The following is a 6,966-nucleotide window of genomic DNA, read 5'->3' as shown; positions in this document are numbered from 1 at the left end:
GTTCCCATGGTCCACGTATGGAACATTCCTGCAGCATGGAAATCTGAAAAGGTGGAAGGATAGAGTGGAAGAGCAATTGCAAAACACTTGACATGACAGTGTCATATATGACTTCAATGAAATAAAGATCCAAGGCATGTGACTTTAGGTAGGAAGCCGTCCTAGTTCTGCCTTCGCTTTCTCTTGCCTGAGAATATGGTCAGTAGACCTAAGTAGTAATCAAATGATCAAAGTTAACCTTGTTTCTTTAGAACAGTAACAATATTTCTATCATCATAATTTTTAAAGATTGTGAAATATAAACTGCTAACTGTGTAATATTGCTTGTTATGTACATGTTATCAGGGCTGAGCATTTCGTACTGGTAAACAGTTGCTGTGCTCTTCTCTGGGAAAGACCATGTCACCCACTCTTAGCAGTAACACTTCTTAAATCACTCTAGATTGAAGCACGATTAGTCAAAACTCAGAGAAAGAAATTGGGGTTCAACCTGGAGACCATAAAAGCAAAGCAGCCAGCTACTGGTTCTTACCTCCACCTCAGTCTGAAATCATGATTCAGCCTCCAAGAATCTCAGAAAAAGACTCTGACTGAAAACTTTCCCTGCCAGTTTTATAATCCTCTATAGTTCTGGGATTAAAGGCATGTACCATTAAGTATCTATGGCAACTAGTACGGCTACTGGGATCAAAGCTGTGTGTTACCACTGCCTTGTCTGACCAGTGGGGCTATTTTGCTCTCTGATGTTCAGGTAAGCTTTGTTTATTAAAATACAAATGAAATGCCACTGCATTTTCCCTTTTTATTTAAAATAAAAATGAAGGCTATAACTAATATAAGATAAACTATATACAATAAGTACAATGTCTATATATAACATATACATGCAATAAATATGTCAACAGTGTCTAATTCATTTGGATTTGACAAATTCAGAGAAAGTCCTCTATATCTGTTATATCTTGGTGAGTACAAAGTCTTGTACCGAATTTACTTTCTATCATAACTTGCTTTCAGCATCATGTAAACAAGAAAAACAAGGAAAATTATATCATACCTATCTAGTCTTCAACTCCCTCAGAGACCCAAGAGGGAAATAATATTAACTGAGTAAATAGGACATACAAACAACTGACTTCCAATAAATGTGAGTAATGAAGACTCAATTGACTGCCTGGACAGTCATCAAAAGTTCCTCTGCAATAATGGGGCATCTATCTTTAGCCTACAGTTCTAGCATATCTGACAGATTTTTCAATGAAGCCAGATAATTTGTGTCCTGCTTGTCTAAGTAGAACAACATACTGTCAAGTCGAGGCATTTCTTTCCTAGTGGATTACTTTTGCCACAAAGAAAGTAAACTCCATGTACAGTTTATTTGATGCCCATTATCTTCTCTGAAGTAGACTGGTGCTGCCAGAAGCAGACATGTCTTATTGTCATAAAAAAGAAGAACCTAGGTTATTAAAACATCTTTTTAAAATCTTAAATGCCATATTCTATAGATCTCTGAAGTGTTTAAAGATGACATGTCAATCTAAAATATATCTTTGTTTGACTTGAAAACATATGTAATTTGACTACAAGTTCAATTATACTAGGTGATTAACTACTAAACTATATTTCCTTATTATCTTAAACAGTTGGTAATAATAATTTCCAAGGACTAAAAATTTGCATTACATTTTAAAATGAGTTATATAGGTACAATACCTTGAACAAGAGTAGAAATATATGTACAGTGTGTTTTAACAAAATTAATTTCAAATATGATCAATATACAAAATTTGTTTCTAGTATACAAGAGTTCAATTCAATGTGAAACATTTAAAGCTAGTAGTTGCTTTTTAAAAGTAGATTAAATAATCTACCTTTTTAATCTTATATCTATATCCTTCATTTTTCTTTTCAGAGTAGATTCAATAATCTACCCTTTTATCCTATCATATCTATATATCACTTTTTTCTTTTCAAAACAAAATCATATCTATATCCTCCTTTTTCAGAAAAGATTAAATAATTTACCTGTTTGTCCTCTATCTATAGCCTCCTTTTTTCTTTTCAAAACAACCTTGAATCTAATTTCTTATGTTTAGTTTTTTTCCTGACCATTATCCATAACAACTTGTAACCAACACACTAAATAAGAACAAACATTCATAATAATTTTTGGGAACTGTGGGCACAATTTTCTAGGTGACTTCCTGCTGATTGGGGGTGATGATAACCTTATGGGGACCCAAAGAAAATTTAGGATTATGGTGAATTCTTGACCGAAGTATTCTGTGAGACTGGATTATCTCAGCCAGCAGTCTTGAAGCTGTTCTGGATGTAAGACTCATGGGAAACTGCAATAGGGTGCTCTAAAATGTTGGGACATCTGGGCCATACCTTCATAAAGGAGATTTTTCAGGGGGTATTTCTGATCAAATTTTATTTTTCTTAACCACTTAAGACTGACTAGTGGGGCAGTTTTACTCTTTGATCTTTAGGCAAGCTTTATTTATTAAAATTCAATTGAAACACAACTATGCTAGTTCTTCATGTAAAGTTGATTATATATTTAAGAATATTTGTACATATATAATAGTTATATACATATATAATAACAATAAATAAGAGCATGAATTTGGAAAAAGAGTACTGAGGATTACATAGGAGGCTTTGGGGAAAGAAGACAATGCCCTCATTCTGATGTACTTATAAACACAAAAATAAAAGAGATATTTTTAAAAGATTGGGAAATATATGGAAGGCTTAAATTACAAAGACTTATAAAACTACATATACCAAGACAGCAATAGTGCTTTTAGTTAAAGCACTTAAAGTTGAATATCATTTATGTCTTTTTTCCCTTTCGCTTAATGTATTTTGGGATAACTATAACATGTTGATGCTAGAGAGACTGTAGACAAAGCACACATCTGTTAAGACTCCCCAAACCCTTAGTGACAATGTGTGGTGTCGCTTAGGCGCTATCTTCTCTACACCAGATGATAAGTAGGATTTATGAGCAATGTGGTGTTTAATTAAACTCCTGATGCCATAAAGGGCAATTTATTCCAATGATTCAAATAAAATCTTGATTGACTTAAAAAAAATCTTAGGCTTAGGTAGTCTTGTCCTTTCTATTATTTAGTAATAATGATCCTGCCACTTATAGAAGGTAGAATTTATGTCTTAAAAGCAGGATATTTAACATGGGGTATGAATGGAAGAAAACTGCAAATGTTCCAAAGTTAAATTTTGTCAAAGACTGAGGATTGGTAAGATAGGAGGGGTGACTTTCTTAATTAATAAAAGACATGACTTACAGATATTAGATAACTTCTTTGTATTACATGTGAGGTGAAATATATTGAATGCCTACATGTTGCCAAAAGACAGTTTGGTTTCTTCATTGCAGTTGTTCCTCTCATATCAAAAGAATTTAGTGCCACTAATATGGAAGAGTGTGTAAATATTGTAGCAAATGTCAGAAAAGTATCAGTATACCTCCCACTTACTGGGGAAAGAAAAGACACATGTTCATACACACACACACACACACACAGAGAGAGAGAGAGAGAGAGAGAGAGAGAGCAGAATGTTAAAATATACTGAAATTGTATAGGAATGTAGTGAATAGAAAGTCAAGTACATGGAGAGTGGGAAGTTAGTTTCTCTGGAGAGTAACTTGACAAAAGTTTCTATAGCCTTAAACTTTTCTACTCCTTAGGATTCTTCCTGGGAAAATATTTGGAAAAGTTTCTGAAGATTTATGTATTGTGATATTTATTGCAGTGTTATTTAAGAGTACACAGTTAAAAACCATCCACATAAATGTCCACCGATGAGCACTTGGTAAAAATAAATTAAGGTGTATCTGTGTGATTTATTATTGTGTAGCAGTTTATAATCATATTTTCAAAGGCTAGCTGATGAAATGGGGAAATGTTCACAATACAATAAATTAAAACTGTCAGATACAAACAAACAGCATAAATAGCTCCCGCTTATTGAACATTAATTTTGAACTATCTTTATAAACACATCATTTAATAATCTTCCAACAAATCTGCAGACCTGTTATTGTTATTCTCAATATATGTGCCTTATATCTGAAATCACAGGTTACAGTGCACTTCTCATCTAAGTTCTACTACAATATAGTTCATATAATATATAGATCATTTTCTAATGTGTAAGGATCACTTGCGTATAAATCTCCATGTTACTTTCTAAGGTCTGAGAATTATATGCTCAAAGGCTGAAGGAAGTAAAGCTAGATTGTGAATAGTATTCCATCATCTAGCATACATGAAATTAGTCTGGCCTTTTCTAATGATTTCATCAAGAATTTTAAGGAAGGAAGATGATTTTAATTGTTTGGGATAATACTAGAAGACCTGTCAACAGGCCAAGGTCATACCAGTAGGGTATAATAAAAGAGATGGGGAGCTAGCTAGCTAGCTAGCTAGAGACAGAGACAATGGCAGAGAGTGCAAGTTGTAGACACATGGTGGTGGGCGAAGAATTAACCTCTAAGACAACACAGGAAGGTATAAATGCTAAGATTCAGAAGATATGAATGCAATTAATTCCTAACATGATTGTCCAAAGACACAACATGTCTAGTGATGTGGGAAATTCTATGTATGGTACATATACAGAATAGATCACCTTGAATTTGCTTTTGAAGATATGTTCTGTAGGGACTGTCTTTACAGAAGGCATGCAGAACTAGATAATTTTGGTGTACAAAGAAGAAACTAGTGTGTCAATTATACAAATAATTATACAAATAAATGGGGGATTTATTGGCAAATGAATTATTTCAGTCACAGGCATAGCAGAAATTTGCACTAGAAAGGATTAAGAGGAGGATTCTCAAGGGAGTATGGATAGGAGTATAAGAGTTGCCTGAAGAGTTTCCAAATTATCCATTAAGCCATTGTCTACTCTAAGATTCCCTTGCATTCTCTTTTTAAAATTGTAGACAGGTCTGAAAAGTAGACAGAGATAAGTTTATGTTATGTTAAACTTCAAGACATACTTATAGATGCATAATATCCATCTATCAAATAAATGGAACATTTAAATATTCAATTAGAATTTTTGCTATTTCCTGGAAATGTTTCAGTCAAGCTAACTCTGACCAGGTCCTTAACTAGAGAAAGTACACATCAGGAGGTCGATTTCCTTTGTAGAAACAGACAAGCCTGGCAGAAGAAGTCATTTAGCATACTTCAACAACAACATAGAGTCTGCATTTTAATGTTCTATCTATAATTAGTGCATCTTTGATAGCATTTCTACTCATGAAAAGTTTATAAGTAAACATATGAATGGCTGTTTCATTCCCAGTGTATCCTGAGTTTTTCAACAAAATTGGTAGCAGCATTTATTTTTGTCACATTGATACAGTAATTATACAAAACAGAAAAATTATAAAAGCAAACTGAACAGGCTCTATACAATGGATGATCTAAGAAAAGGAATGATAGAAAAAACTGACAAGACATATAAGTAAGATATTTAGTAAGATAAAAGAGATCAAAGTGAGACTCGAGCTTGCTCCAAGTGTTCCTTTGGATAATTAGTGTAGCAGGGACAACTTAGGTCTTTATTCTTGGCTATAGACTTGAAGGAGCTAGACAGTGAATGAATCCAGCTCCTCATGCAGGATATTTGCAGATATGATCCTACTTTACCAAGGTTTCTAAGCTGCAAAGAAAACACTTTGTGTAGATATGAAAGGAAAGGAGAAAAGCATCAGGAAATAATAAGTACAGTGAAGTCATCATCGTTCACATCTTGCTTGTTCAAACAATGGCTAATGTTAATATAGCATTATCTAAATGGTCATGATCTCTTAGTTGTTATACATTAAAGTATTTTAATGAATTATAATTCATGTAATAGATTTTACAGTCATAAATTTTCATCTCAGGGTCAAAGGGACTTCAATGTTAATTCAGTAAATTGTTGGTTCTTTGAGTCCTATTTAACTATATCAAAACATTAAATCACACACACATATATGCATGGTAATCCCAATCAGGCTATAGTCACTTTAGAGAAGTCAACTTCTAGAGTGGGAGATAGACTGCTAAGGACTCTGTTGAAATATATAAAATATGAACTGATCAATGAGGAACTGAATTCAGCTATGATAATGGAGACTGAGAATCAAAGAAAGAAAATAGAAAAATTTAGAAGAGCTAACTATACATAAATACCCCTTACACATATAGGTTTAAACATATGCATGTATGTGCGCATTCACACATACATGCACACACACATGCATACACACATACACACTGATCATTGTCGCATAATATTGCTCTCCTTATGTGTTAAAACAGAATTAATATATCCACAAGCTTGCTGTAGAGGATGTAATGTTTCCTCTTAAGACATAGTCTTTCTGCAGAAAGATCATGTGTCTTCACTGCTACTTTTGTAATTCATTCCTCCCTTGGGGGAGGGTCAAAGGACAAAAGCTGAAAACACCCCAAAGCCTGCCACTGGCTACTCTGTTTCTCCATGTTTGGCTTCCAAAAATAGTTCTTGAGAGAATAAAGGGTGAGTCTTATATAATGTAAAAGGATATAAGAAACAAGCATAAGAAAGGTACTATATGGAACATTCAGGATGAATGAATTTATGATATCTCTAAATAGCATTTATTATTCTATTTCCCCTTAGGGGCAAATGATTTATGAGCCTGAGGTGTGGCATCTCATTTTGATGTTTTCTTCACTATAGTTTGACCAGGACAAGGCTAATTTGACAGCATCATGAAGACTAATCTTTAAGGTTTGTGATGGAATGGCTCATGTTTTCATACCCAACTTACTAAATTCTGAACTGTCGTAGCTTAAAAGGTAGAATGGCTACACATCTTAGTAATCTTGAAAATTTGCCTGTTCTTGTAAAACAAGTCTTTCACTTCTTTGGTTAGTGTTACCCTAAGATATT

The sequence above is a fragment of the Chionomys nivalis genome, chromosome 10, assembly GCF_950005125.1.
Source record: "Chionomys nivalis chromosome 10, mChiNiv1.1, whole genome shotgun sequence".
NCBI lineage: Eukaryota > Metazoa > Chordata > Mammalia > Rodentia > Cricetidae > Chionomys > Chionomys nivalis.
The sequence above is the reverse complement of the archived record's forward strand: the minus strand, read 5'-3'. Positions refer to the sequence as shown.